The sequence below is a fragment of the Vicugna pacos genome, chromosome 16 (assembly GCF_048564905.1).
Source record: "Vicugna pacos chromosome 16, VicPac4, whole genome shotgun sequence".
Lineage (NCBI taxonomy): Eukaryota > Metazoa > Chordata > Mammalia > Artiodactyla > Camelidae > Vicugna > Vicugna pacos.
The window spans coordinates 3,725,068-3,740,663 of record NC_133002.1 but is presented as its reverse complement, the minus strand read 5'-3'; the positions used below and the strand labels follow the sequence as shown (position 1 = coordinate 3,740,663).

The window sequence follows — 15,596 nt, the reverse complement described above, 5'->3', positions numbered from 1 at the left end:
ACAAGCCTTATTTCTGTTTCATGTGTCACTGCAGTGGTAAGGACTTCCAGAATTACCATTACAACAATGGAGTTAGCAGCCTCCTGATTTTTAATGGAAATACTTTCAGTCTTTTGCCATTAAGTATTTTATTGGCTTTTGATTTAAAATAAGTTTTTCAAAATGCTAGGGAAATACTCTTTATAGGTATGATTAAAATTCAAGAATCAAGATATATCTATTTGTCTAATTAATTCATTAATTAATGACCATAAACCTAGAATTGTCCGCCCCCACTCCAATTCATACATAACGCAATAATGATGTGTCCAAGGTATGTTTATTGACTGTGCTTTTTTCTAGTCTCTTGTTTATCAAAAACAGCCCCCTCTGAACAATTACATTTCATCAGCAATTTCAAGCTCTGTCCTCTCACTCTGGGCTCTGTGTAGCTGCTGATCTTGGCGGAGGGGTAAAAGAAGAGGGTGTGGTAGCTATTTTTTTTCCTGCAGCAGGCAACAATGGCTAGAAGCTGCTGGGATGAACCTTGCCACCTGAGGTTAAAGATTCAGCAGTTTCAAGCAAGTGCAGAGCAAAAAGACAAGGCTCTTATCTTTTATCTTCTTTTGGTCAGCTCAAAGAGTTTTCGTGAGTACAGGAGAGTTTTTGACACCCTTAGACTTACATAAGTGACGTTCCACTGGCGTGTGTTTGAGAGTATGTTTCACCAGAAGACACTAGAAACTGTTGTTGCCTTCTGGCATCTAGTGATTGTTACTAATCACAATTAAACTGTGAAAGTGTTTGAAAGATTTACTTTATATGCTTATGTATGTAACCAGTCTATTGAAAAGTTTCAACTCAGGGAATATAAATGTGAAAAGTTTTTTGTTTTGTTTTTCTCTCAGGGGCCCAACTGTGATATACTTAATCTCCTCCTTCCCTTTAATGTCCTGGGCAGATCCTATAACATTCTGATCCCTTTTAAATATTAAGGCTAGCCCTTAAAAAAAGTCTAGGCCTGGTAAAACCTTCAAACTTAAACACTTCATTTAGAAATATGCGATATTTAGAACATATGTATACTAAAAAATTATTTATCTGAAATTTAAATTTAACTGGGCGCCCTATATTTTATTTCTTGAATCTGGTAATCCTAATTTTAACTTCATTTCTTCCCTACCTGCCTCGCTTCCCAGAGCAGGTTTACCCAAAGGCCAGAAGAATGTGGAGTAAGGAGGAGGCACAGTCTGTTTTGTTAACCCTCCCACCTTACCATTTTGGTGGTGGCAAGAAGGGTCCTGAAAAAGGAAAACATCTCTTTCTCTAACTTGGTATGAAAGTGTTATCATCATTTCTCCAGTAAATGCTAACTGGTCAAGGATACTGTGTCGGTACAAGTTCTCCAAGGAGATGCTGCAGTGGACTTGGGAGTATGAGAGGTTACTGAGGAGTAATACTGCCAAAAGATAGGGAATAGGGTGGGGGAAGAGAATCTGACAAGAAGAATTTCAGACTGTGATGCAGGTCTAACAAAGTCTCAGCTAACCAACAGGGACTCTGGAGAAGAGACTGCACATTAAGAGGAGTCCTGCATTGGGCAGAAATGGCCAGGCCTTAGTATCCCTGCTGTTTTGTCACAGACTAGGGTGTACCCAGGGAAAGCACAGGCCCCAACTCAACTGGCGCAGCTGACCCTGACGGCGCAGCTGGAGGCTGACAGCTAACTGCACTCCCTAAAGTCAGAAAGCAAGTTCTTTCTTGAACAGAGATCTGGGCAGCTCACCACCATGACTGCCACAGGTGTCTTCTGTGTGGTAGGTGTCCAACTGCCCACTCCCTCCTGAGGTTACTGTGTGGGCTCTTTGGAAAGCCTGGCAGGGCCTCAGTACAACTGTTTCCAGTCTTGAGAGGTCTGGTTCCAGCTTCACTTCTGCCACCTCTGTCCCTGTCTCCCTCAGCCTCTTGCTGCTGGAGTGCCTTCAGCCAGCGGGGAGCTCTCTTGGACAGGTAGCTGTCTTCGGCAGCTCCCCACCCTTTGGAAAATGCTCACACCCTTGTCCTGATCCAGGGGAATGCAGGCTGCTCCACCAGGCCCTGTCTCTGTCTCTCCATTTCTCTCCTATTTACTCTTCCCTTGCTCAGATAGGCACAGGTGATAGATCAGGTGTGCTACCTAAGCAGGTGTGTGGACATTTGGATACTGAAATGCCAGTCACCCCTTCTTGCAGGCACTCCTCAAAACACAGTTTACAAGCGATCTTTTAAGTATCTCCCAGTTTACTTGGCTTGCTATGAGGAGGGGAGGAACTCACCCATCACCATTAACACATTCCCTACCAGGCCCATGCCTCTCTTCTTCTATGGTGCTCAAGAGATAACAGGTGTGATTTCTTGAGTGAATGACAAAGGAGTAGAGTTTTAGAACACACATTTCAGGATTTATGTAACCTAGATATGAACTTGTATGAAAATCATTCTTTGTGCATGTTGTAGCAGGAAAAAAAGAATTGAAAACCACTGGTGCAGAGACAGAATATATAATTAGACCAAATATTGAGGATCATAAGTACACTCATAAACCTTTTGGGAACAAACAGATAAGCAAATATAGTTAATCAGAGCAGTGGACATTTGTAATTTGTCTCTACAGCATAATAATAATAATAATAATAATAATAATAATAATAATAATAATAATAATAATTCCTTTTTCAAGTCACAGCTGGGTTTACTACATATAGCTGCAAAGGTTGTGCACCACACATTCCAAGGGAGCACCAGTCACAATGCAGATTGTCTGAATGGTAACCCTTGGAGTTGTGCAGTGCACAACCTGCACAACATTCACAGTATACCCGGCCACAGCCCTAATTTTCCTATGTGAGTCACTGCTCACCTTGTCACAGTCACCTTGATCTGATAGGATATACCAGAGTTAGAGCACATGACCGGGCCTAATGCATCCCACTCCCCTGGCCCCTGGGTCAATGGTGGGCACATGAACTAAACCTAACCTAGCCCAATCAGAGTGGCTCTCAGGACTCCTGATGGGAATGCACACCCTTATGACATAATTTTCCAAATAAAAACTCTGACCCTTTTTTCACACTAATAGTATCTAGTGAAGACCACAACTATCAATGAAATGTCTCAAAATGAAGGAGTTAATGTTTTTTTCCCCAAGCAATGATGATGGTATCTTCATTAACACAGTGACTCTCCTTCTTGGCCTCTCTTGTGCCCAGTTGACACCACTGAGACTGGGTTTCAAAGGATTTTTTAGAAAAAAGGTTTCGTCTGACAAAAAAATGGAGACTAAACTGACACTGCCACCATCTCTAAGTAACCAGTCAAGGCTAGAAGAAATGGATCAAATGTATTGGAGGTAGTGAGCTTCTACCACTGCAGGTGATCAAAGCCAGGCTGGTGACTGTTTAAGGCATGTAGTAGAGGGGATTCAAACAACCACTTGGGACTTGGACTGTTACACTGCCAAGGTGATGTCTTCAGTGTGGTCTTTTAAATAGTAAAGATATTCAAACATATGCACACAAACAGAAACATGGTATTCTAAGAATTAAATAGATTGTGCTATGGATCTGCCTCCAAAAAAATTTGGAAGCACAAGAGTGTGAAGATGCTTTCCTTTGCAGGGAATCATTAACTGAATTCTGATGCCAGTATGTCAAGATTATGAACCAGATTCTTGGGTGGTTTTCTTCACAATTTTGCTGGGATAGTCTACTTCTTTGTGCATTATATTATTTTTATGTTACTAATTTTAAATTTTATGAAGTTTCCTCCCATATATTTTCTCCATGTAGCTATCTAAAAAGCACATATACAACACAGTGACCAATTTTTTGTCATTTATGTCTTTTGCTTCACCAATTTATTTACAGATTTATAGTTCATTGACTTCCACAGTTAGAAAATTAATGCTAAATCAATCCTTTATATAAATTTATTATAACTTTACTATAAATTATTTTGCAATAGGTTGTTTGACCAATGTGGTGTAAAACTCTATTGTATATAAATGAAAACATTAAGCAAGTTGAAGGCATAAAATCAGTTAGCACTCTAATATAGCAGCTTGTGAGTGAGAAACTCTATAGCATTTTTATGTAGCATATGGGAAAACTGTGCAGCATGGGGGTTTTGAGTATTAATTCTACAGTTGTACTAAATCTAACATGACAATCTCTATCTACAATCCAACCAGATTTAAAGTGGTAAGTTTTCATTGCTGTTCTGAATGCTGAATTATCTAGATGGTGGTGTTTGAGAAAGCTCATCTTCATAAAGCAAGTTTAGACCCCTTAGAATCTATACATGGAAATCATCTTAACTACTGGGTATTCCAAAATGTAGTTTTCTTTCAAATTCCTTCCAAAATTGCTCTACTGTTTTGAGCAGTTTATCATCTTTTAAGTGGAAGAAAATATCTATGAATATAACAGAAAGAAAAAAATTGTTTTAAATTCTGATCATCCCATTTTCAGGGCTTAACGTTTATTTTTCACCTGACTATTTACTTTTGACAAATCATAAACTGGAAACTGAACAATAAGGAAGAACATGTACATAATAGTCCCAGTATTTTTAAAAGCCACACATAAATACAGCTCAATGAATTTTCACAAAACAAACCCATCTATGCAATCCTCAACCAGATCAAGAAACAGAATGTTACTAACTCCCCAGAAGTACCACGTGGACTCACTTCTAACCACTAGCCATTGGTAACTACTATCCTAACTGCTGATAGATTCGTTTTTCCTGTTTTTACACTTTATATAAATGGGATAATACATTAGTACTTTTGGGAATGGTTTCTTCCACCCAATTTAGATCTGTGAAGTGCAGTCATGCTGTCACAGATAGCTTGTTCCTTCTCACTGTTACATACTATTTCACTGTTTAAACTTACCATAATTTTATTTCTCCATTCTACTGTTGATGGGCATTTAGTTTCCAGATTTTGGCTATTACAGATAATGCTGCTATGAATAATCTGGAGCACATTTTTAGTGAATATAACTACATATTTTTATTGAGAATATATCAAGGAACTGTTTTAATTCTATATATGTATTATTAAAACATCTACTTTTTATGTAATATGTACTTAGCATCATGGACAATGACACATTTTTCCTGGTCATGACGTTTAGAAAGTGGCCTACAGTTTTCCAGATCCAAGAAAGATATTATATTTCAAAACATTCTAGTAAGATATTGGAAGGTTATTTAGATTTTTTAAAATAGATTTAAGACCTTAACTCAGAAGTACAAGAAATTAACTTTAACTTTGTTTTTATATCACTACACTTAATTCCCATTTTGAGCTCCCATTCTGCCCAACAGCAGGAACTTAATCTCAGTGAATGCAAAATGTCCTTCTCCTGCCTTTTCCTGAGCTGCACCTAAATTCCAGGGATGGACATGGTATTGGGGCTTCTAGGTGCCATCTATTCAAGCTGACAAGTGTTCATTCCTACCTGGGCCCTGCTAGGTATTGGGGTACCTTCCTGCTTCTGGCTGTAGGTCCTCTTTGAGTCTGCTGGCTCCTTTGCTGAGTTAGGCTCTCTCTTAGGCCTATTGCCTCATACTCCACATACAAACTCATGAATAACATTCCTTTGTTCCCACATCCTGCTGGGCTCATAAACACTCTATTAATCCAGGATGGAGTAGGCAGCCTGATTCCACCTGTTTTTCTAAATCCACTGTTCATGGTATGAACTCTATACCTTGAATTTGTTAGGCCTTGGGTTTTTTAAACTTTTAAGTTTTAATTCAAAAGCTTTTTACTTGTGTCATCCTTTGCTCAAGGCAGGGAATGCTGATGACTACAGGGAAGTAGGTGTAAGGGAGAACTGTTCCACCACTTAAATATATGTTTGATTCTGTTGCTCCTTTGAAATCCTTTCATAACTTAATTTAAAAAACAAATACCAAACAAACAGAACTCTTTTTCATTACTATCTTATTATGATCACAACTAGATTTACATCAAATTGAATTCAGTGTACAGCTTGGTAAAGCTGATCGCTATCTGTTGTTTCTAACATAGCTTGAAATTTCTTGAGAAAGAAAATTCAATAGCAAACTACTAGCTACCATTTACTGAGTTCAAACTACATACTAGGGGCTAAGCAATACATACGCTGTATGTATTTCCTTATTTAATTTTTATAGCAACCTTATGATATCTTCATTTCATATATGAGAAAACTGAGGCACAGGCAGGTGAACTAACTTGCTTGAGGTCACAAAACTAGGATTTGAATCTAAGCGATTAAGAACTAAAAGCTACTACAAATAACCACCATGTTACACTACCTTAATGTAGAGTAAGGACAGAATCTAGCAACTTTGCTATTACTCTCTCCATTAAGACGAATGTCCAGGCCATTTCGTGGACCCGGGTCAGCGAGAGCATCTACGAGAATCAGGCGTGTGGGGAGCGGGATGACCCTGCCGAGGGTGTGTGGATTTGAGCCTCCGTGCTTGTAACAGAGATCTAGAAATGCATCGTGATTCCTGTCCATTGGACTGTAAAGTTTATGTAGGTAATTTCGGAAACAATGGCAACAAGACTGAAGTGGAACGAGCTGTTGGCTATTATGGACCACTCCGAAGTATTTGGGTTGCTAGAAACCCTCCCGGCTTTGCTTTTGTTGCGTCTGAAGATCCCCGAGATGCAGCGGATGCTGCCCGAGAGCTAGATGGGAGAACACTACGTGGCTGCCAAGTAAGGGTGGAACTGTCCAACGGTGAAAACAGAAGTCAAAATCGTGGCCCACCTCCCTCTTGGGGTCGTCGCCCTCGAGATGATTATCGGAGGAGTCCTCCACCCCGTCGCAGATCTGAAAGAGAGATCTCCAAGAAGCTTCTCTCGCAGCCGGAGCAGGTCCTGTTCTAGAGATAGAAGAGAGAGATCGCTGTCTTGGGAAAGAAATCATAAGCCAACCCTCTCTTTCTCTAAGTCTCCTAGCCGATCTAGGTCAAACGAAAGCAAGCAGAAGACCAGTTTGCAAGAGGAGTGGCGTACAGGAAATAACCGCATTTGACAGGAGTATGTACAAAAAATTCAAGTTTGGTTTGAGACTTCATAAGCTTGATGCGTTTTTAAGATGTTTTAGCTGTTCACATTTGTCTGTCTCTTGGAACAGTGACACATAAAGATGTAATTCTCTATGGTTTGAAATGGATCATATGAGGCATGTAATACCAAGAATTGTTACTTTACAATGTTTCCTTATGCAAAACTGAATTTGCTTTTAGTCTTACACAGACTGATAATAACCTCTAGCTCCCCAGCTAAAGTGTGATTAATATTACAGAAACAAAACTGGCAAAAAGTGAAAAGACTTTCCACAGCTGGGATATGGTATGCAGCTGTAGTTGAACAAGCAGTCTAAAAGCTGCTCTGAATAAAAGCCAGCAGGTAAATATTAAAGCTGCACCATTAAGCTAGATTAAAGATTTTAAAATCTCACCAGTCTTCACACTGGACAAGAGGTTGTCCAGTGGTATAGAATCTTAAGTTTCAAGAAAGTTAGTTTACCTTTGCTTTAGGTCATAAGTTCCTTATGTGATTGCTGTATATGAATATATAGCTTTTCATAACATTCTTTACTGGGAAATTTGAGACTATTCAAGATACCAGTGTCCTGCCAGTTTAAGGGTACATTTTAGAGCTGAACTTTTGAGTTACTGTGCAAGATTTTTTTCATGCTGTCATTTGTAATGTCTTGTGACAATCCTTGGGATTAAAGTTTTGCTTACAAATTGTTGTTGAGCCTGAAAGCCTGTTTTTCCTTGCAAAAGTAAAATCTGAGAGCTCGGTACCAAGTCCAGGTATAACATTCCTATTGGAAGCCATATTTATATTTTCTTATAAAGTGCTTTTGACAATACAATATTAGCATAATTGTGCAAAAAAAAAATGAATGTCCAGAAGATGTGCCTTTTCAAACAAGAAAACTGGACAGCTCCTTAGTATTGCTTTCTAGATCTGTGTTCCCATACCTTATTTGAATCGTGACCTACAATGTAAATAGAGTGAACAATTTGTTACAATTTCTAAGGTCAATTTGCAACACAGAAAATTACATACATAAGGAAAATCTTAAAACTCTGATGAAAAAACCAAATAACTAAATAAATGAAGAGATATTCCATGTTCATGGATAGACATACTCAGTCTTTTCAAGATGTCAGTTCTTCCCAACTAAATCTATGATCCAATCAATCCCAATCAAAGCCCTAGAAAATTATTTTGTGGGTACTGACAAGTTCTTTAGTTTATATGGAGAGGAAAAATACCCAGAATAGCCAACTAAATATTAAAAGAGAAGGACACTGTTGGAGGACCAACACTACCTGACTTCAAAACTCACTATACAGCTACAGTAAGCAAGACTGTGGTATTTACAAAAGAACAAACAAATAGATCAATAGAACAGAAAACAGAGTCCAGACATAGCTCCATATAAATATAGTCAGCTGATCTTTGACAAAGAAGTAAAAGCAATACATTGGACAAAAGACAAATCTTTTTAATAAATGGTGCTAGAATGACTAGACATCCACATGCAAAAAAATGAACCTAGACAAAGACCCTACAGCCTTCACAAAATTGACTCAAAATGGACCACAGACCTAAATGTAAAATGCAAAACTATAAAATTCCTGGAAGATAACACAGGAGAAAACCTACATAACCTTGGGTTTGGTGGTGACTTTTTAGTTACAATAACAAAGGCACAATCCAAGAAAGAAAAAATTGATAAGGTGGACTTCATTAAACTTAAAAATTTCTGCTCTGCAAAAGACACTGTCAAGAGAATAAAAAGACAACCCATACATGGAGAGAAAATATTTGCAAAAAAACATACCAGATAAAGGACTGTTATCCAAAATATAAAGTCTTAAAATTCAACAATAAGAAAACAAACAACTTGATTTAAAAATGGGCCAAAGATCTTAACAGACACCTCACCAACGAAGAACTATAGGATGGCACATACGCATATGAAAAGATGCTCCACATCATATGTCATCAGGGAAATGCAAATTAAAACAACAATATGATATCACTACACACCTAATAGAATGGCCAAAACTCTCACAACACCAAATGCTGGCAAGGACATGGAGCAACAGGAACTCTCATTCACTGCTGTTTAAACTGTAAAATGGTACAGCCACTTTGAAGACAGTTTGGCAGTTTCTAAAAAAACTAAAGATACTTATACCATACTAATCCAGCAATTATGCTCCTAGTACTTACCCAAAGGATTTTTATGTGTTAAGTCCACAAAAAGCCTGCACATGGACGTTTATCGCAGCTTTACTCATAATTGCCAGAACTTGGAAGGAACCAAGATGCCCTTCAGCAGGTAAATGGATAAATAAACTGTGGTACATCCAGACAATGGAACAGTATTCAACACTAAAAAGAAATGAGCTATCAAGCCATGAAAAACATGGAGGAAACTTAAACACATAGTACTAAATGAAAGAAGCCAATCTGGGAAAGCTACGTACTATACCATTTCAACTACATGACATTCTGGAAAAAATATAACTATTAAGATGGTAAAAAAGATCAGTTTTTGCCAGAAGAAAGAGGATGATTAGTATGAGCACAGGGGATTTTTAGGGCAGTGAAACTACTTTGTATGACACCATAATGGTGGCTATATATTATTATATATTTCTTTACTACTGTATATTTGTCCAAACTCATAGAATGTGAAACACCAAGAGTGAATCCTACTGTAAATTATGAACTCTAGATGATAAGGATGTGTCAATGTAAGATCATCAATTGTAACAAATGCATCACTCTGGTGGGGGATATTAGTAATGGAGAAGGCTATGTATGTGTGGGGGCAGGGAGTACATGGGAAATCTCTGTCTTCCTCTCAATTTTGCTGTGAACCCGAAATTTCTCTACAAAATAGACTATTTTAGAAAGAAGAAAAACATTATATATAAGCAAGCAGTCATTGAAACTGTCTGCAAAAGGCTTATGAATTAAAGTTGTTAAAAGTGTTCAACAGTATGTGGCTATGCGTACACACACACATACCCATACCTTACACAGCTGACAATCCCAAGTGCTACTATACATGAGTGACTATGTGTAACAAAAATTAAGTTTATTCAATGCCTTCAAAAATAAAGGCAGCTGACAAGGATATATTGTACAGCACAGGGAATATAGCCAATATTTTATAATAACTGTACATGGAGCATGGTCTTTAAAAATTGTGAATCACTATGTTGTACACTTGACACATGTAATACTGTATATCAACTATACCTCGATAAAAAAATTAAAAATAAAGGAAGCTGGCTATTTTAGTATTATCAATGAGAAAGCTTTGATCTAAAAGCAGTGGGTAAAATTAAGTCATTTTTACTTCACTACTTTAGCCTTTTGCCCCGAAATAAAGGAACAAATCCCATAGTTCTACCATTTGCTTCCTATTAACTAAGGGAATGCATGCTCATTTCAGAACATTCAAACCTTACAGAAATACACAATGAAGAAAATGAAAGTTCCCCCATAAAATTATCTCCCCAGAGATTACCACTACTAGTAATTTGGTATGTATTTTTTTCACAATTTTTTTTCTATCCATATATGATATCAGCATCTATCTGTGTTTAAAAAACACAATACCAACTCCAAAAGCACTGGAGAGCAATAGAAAGCCTTCATACATCTCCGAGAAAATGAATAATATGAAAATTACATTGCATGCCATTATAAAACTTCCCAAGTGTTCACCTTAGTTTACCTCCACCTCACAAAACTGCTTTCTCATTCCATCTCTTTCCCCAAACTCATACACAGCCACCTTTTCTCAGACCTCCTTCCTCTTCCCTATCTTTCATGTTTCCCTTTTCTTTTCACAAATAAAGCAGTCTGAAGGCTTTTCCAGTTTTGGTCAAACTAATCTCACAGTTGGCTAATTAGTCAAGTAAATAAAGGATCTTTCCTCTTTAGAAAGCTTGGGGGGGGCAGGAGCAGCAAAGGAAAACACTCATAATATTACATTCTTTCCTTATCACACATGTGTGGTTTTATCTATTATATAAAGAGGGTTTTTTTGTTATTTTAATAAAATGAGATTATAATTCTGCTTTTTAATTTGCTTTTTTTCCCATTTAAGGTATGTTAAACATCTGTTGATGTCAGTATAAATCTACCTCACGTTTTATAGTCGCTTAGCATTTCATTACATAAGTGTTTCATAATTTACTTAGCCAACCTCCTATTGTGTGACATTCGGTTATTTCCAAATTTCTGCTATTTTATGTAATGCTATGATGAATATTCTTGAATAAGTAGGGTAGAAGCCATCTCATTTAACTCTATTGGGACCAGTAGTCGGTTGGTTAGTCAAGTTAAGCAAGGAATCATAAAAATTGATACAACATGTTTTAAACGCTTTATATTAACTTAAGACACATGTATGTGTTTTTCTTCTCCAATGTTTTGACAAAGAGTCAAGGTCTTTTATTTTGAGAATGAGTTCACTGATTACATATAGTTTCACATTATGTTTCTTGCACAAACCATGGCCAAAACACATGGCTTACAATTTCCCATTTCAGTTTGTTTTTCCCCCAGTGTAAAGCTCAGTGGGCTGTGGGCATCTGTCAGCATACTTCAGAGACGGAACTACGGTGTTGGTTATTCTGGTGGGCTGTTTAAGTGGAGAGTGATTAACAGAACTACTATATACTTGTGAGATAAATTCTTAGAAATGAAATTACTGGATTAGAGTAAGCTGAAAGTTATACAGCTATTGTCAGACAGCTCTCCAAAAAGGTTGTCCCAATTTGTATTCCCAAAAATATTGTGTAAGAGTTTTTATTTCTCAGATATCCTCACCAATAATGGATATTATGAATAGTTTAAACCTAACAATACTATTTATTCAACAATATTTATTAAAATTTCTATGTGTAAAATTAAGTCATCATGGATCAGAGACCTAAATGTGAGAGTTAAAACTGTAAAATTCATAGAACAAAACTGCTATAGAGTGAGTGTCACATCTCTCAAAGTTCGTATGTTAAATTGCAACACCCAAAGTGATGGTATTCAGAGGTGAAACTTTTGGGACATGACTAGATTAGAAAGGTAAAGCCCTCACGAATGGGATTAGTGACCTTGAAAAAGAGACTGCAGAGAGCTCCCTTGTCCCTTCTGCCAAGTGAGGATACAGCGAGAGGCAAAAGTCTGTGAATGAGGAACCAGATCATCACCAGACAACAAATCTGCCAGCGTCTTGATCTTGGACTTCTCAGTCTCCAGAAGGGAGAGAAGTAAATTTCTGTTGTTCATTAGCCACTCAAAAGTTTCTTCTGTTCTTTATGGTATTTTTGTTATAGTAGCCCAAACAGATGAAGTAAAAAAATACAGGACTAAATCTTTATGTTTCTGGGTTAGGCAGTCTTAGATAAGCACCAAAACACACATGACAAAAGAAAAAGATAAATTGGATTTTATCAAAATTAAAAGTTTTTGTGACAACTCAGAGAACGGGAAAAAAATTTTAAAAACATATCTACAATGGATTTGCATCTAGAATATATAAACTTACAACTCAGTTTTAAAAAGAGAAATAACCCTGTTTAAAAATAGGTGGGGGTTGGTATAACTCAGGGGTAAGGCACATGTTTAGCATGCAAGAGGTCCTGAGTTCAATCCTCAGCACTGCCAATAAATAAATGAATAAATAAATAATAGGCAAAAGATCTGAATAGACATTTCTCCAATACATACAAATGGCCTATAACACATGAAAAGATACTCAATATCATTGGCCATCAGGGAAATATAAATTAAAATCACATTAAGATACCACTGCACATTCACTAGGATGGCTATAATAAAAAAGATAATAACAAGTGTTGGAGAGGTTTGGGGAAACTGGAACCCTAATACACTGCTGGTAGGAATGTAAAATGGTGAAACTGCTTTGGAAAACAGTCTGGCAGTTCTTCAAAATGTTAAACATGTAGTTACCATATGACCCACCAAATCTACTTCTAGGTATATTTCCAAGAGAAATAAAAACATTATGTCCATATAAAAACTTGTAAATGAATGTTCATAGCAGCATTATTCATAATAGCCAAAAAGCAGAAACAATCCAAACACCCATCAACTGATGACTGAATAAATAAAATATGGTAAAATTTATACAATGAAATATTATTAAGCAATAAAAAGGAATGAAGTACTGATACATGCGACAACATGAATGAACCTTGAAAACATGCTAGGCCAAAGAAGCCAGTAATAAACGATCATCTATTTAAGGATACCATTTATATGAAACATCCAGAATAGGCAAATTCATAGAGACAGAAAGTAGATTTGTGGTTACCTTGAGCTGGAGAAAGGATAAAATGAGAATGACTACTAATGGGTATGGGGTTTCTATATTGGGGTGATGAAATGTTCTAAAATTAATTATGATAATGGTTGTACAACTCTTTAGTATGTAAGAATACTAAACCCCATTGAATTACACACTTTAAATGGGTGAACTCTAATGATATGTGACTTATACCTCAATAAAGCCTGTTATATTAAAACAATTGTTATGTGTCTGGCAATGTTCTAGGTGCTACAAATACAGCCGTTGACATATGTCTTCCATTTACCCTTCCAGGTTCACTCCTCACCCTTCTCCACTACGTGCTTTGCCCGTAGAGGCTGATCTAACAGATGACATCAAAAGGGTCCTCATGCCTTGGTTGGGTTTGGTCAACAGGAAGCCCAGGCAGGAGATCAGAGTGGGAAGGAAAGTGGAATCAGGATATTTATTCTCTTGGCTCCCTCCCTGAGAGGACACCTTGCCTCTCCAGGCAAGGTCACTGATCTTCCAAGGGAGTCAACTTTACATGCTGTTTCTTTTAGGTTCTACTAACTGGTATCCCTCCTGCCATTTTAGGCCTAAAAGTGGTGACATCACAGCTGCTACCACCTTGAGGATACTGTTGTACACTTTGTGGTTTCCCGGTACTTGCATCTTTGTAAATAACCCCTAAATAATCACTTGGTAAAAAAGTATTCCTAAAATTATTCTGAACATATCATCTATTTTCTTTTGAAACCTTTACTAAACCAGACAAATAAGGACGCTGCCATCTAAGAGTTTTAATTCCCATGATCAAAGAAAAGAAATTCATTATTAAGAATATTCCAGGCAGAGGGAACAGAAAGTACAATACTGCTGTTAAAGGTGGATGCTTGGGCTGTTTGCTGCACAGAAAGACCAGTATGACTAATACAGAATGACTCAGTGGCGAGTAATAAGACAGGAAGCAAAATGGTGGGCAGGGCCAGATCATACAGAGTCATATGCATACTATTATATTTTTACTTACCTGATATATTTAACTAAATAGTGACAAAACATAAAAACACAACTTTTAGTACTTGTAATACAATGTTATTTGCATCCTTGACTTAAAAACCCTGTGCTTTGTGTTATAGTATTGTCAAGTACTTTCAAGGACAGGAAGAGGCTTGATTTCTTTCTTTTTTTTTTTTTTTTTGATGAAGGCAAATTTTTACTGAAGGCAGATCACAGAGAAGAGAGCTCCACCACATATCACAGGACAAACCGGCCCATCTGCTGTATCTTGTAACTGTATCTCTTTTTCCTACCGTCTGTCTTTTATCCTTTCACTCAGCTCTGCCCCTACTCCCCACCTCCACCTCTCAAAACCCATCCAGCTCACAGCCTACTCAGCAAAAGCGGAAGAGGCTTAATTTCTGATTTGTAAAATACAAATAAATTTAGGTGATTAAGAGTATAGCCATGTCTTGAACTGAAATGTGTGTGTGTGTGTGTGTGTTATTAACAAAGACAAATCAGAAAATAAAATTCATGATATACTTTCTTTTCCATCGCCCAATAACTTACGGGAGAGATCTTTCTCATTCAGAGCCCTAGGTCTTGTTTTGTTTCTTTTTTTTTTTAATATGCTGTTTTTAAAAATGAGTTTATTATTTAAGGAAAAGAAACTCCTCTTTGAAAAAATAGAAATGTGAAACTGACCAAGTTGTGTCGGGTACCTAAATGAAGCAAACCCTCCTGTGACAATGGTAGTACATAAGTTGAAGAAAATTTGCCTATAAAACAAATATTGCCATAAACATACTGATTTTTAGGGGTGAAAAATATCTACATTCAATATTCTCATTATAGTTTCTTTCTAATAAAATCTTTGTGGATGTTTATAGGCCTTCTCTCTGGAAAATCTGCAGGCAGCTTGGTAACTTTATATTTAAATGAATGTCACAGAACAAACTAGGAATGTATCAGAAACGGGGAAAAGACTAAGGATTGCGACCAAAGAAATCAGTTGAGCTTTAAGTATAAATGAAGCACAATTAACATTTTGTGGAGCAAAAACTCATAGAAATAAATATTCTAAATAACAATTTCTTCCTACATCTTGCAGATAAATTATATCAAGTCATGGGTAAAGATTTTAAAAAGAGTTGCCAGGATCAGAGTCAAAATTCTCCAGCGTAAATTCACTGACAAGGGACTGCTGTA

General features: G+C 37.0%; 1 long non-coding RNA gene and 1 pseudogene across 3 annotated transcripts in view; one reads left to right on the top strand and one right to left on the bottom strand.

The window, feature by feature from the left end:
* Positions 1-15,596, bottom strand: part of LOC107034924 (uncharacterized) — a 131,386-nt gene that overhangs the window by 84,960 nt on the left and 30,830 nt on the right. The gene's annotated exons all lie outside the window — the stretch shown is intronic.
* On the top strand, positions 6,422-7,061 carry LOC102543288 (serine/arginine-rich splicing factor 3 pseudogene; annotated as a pseudogene).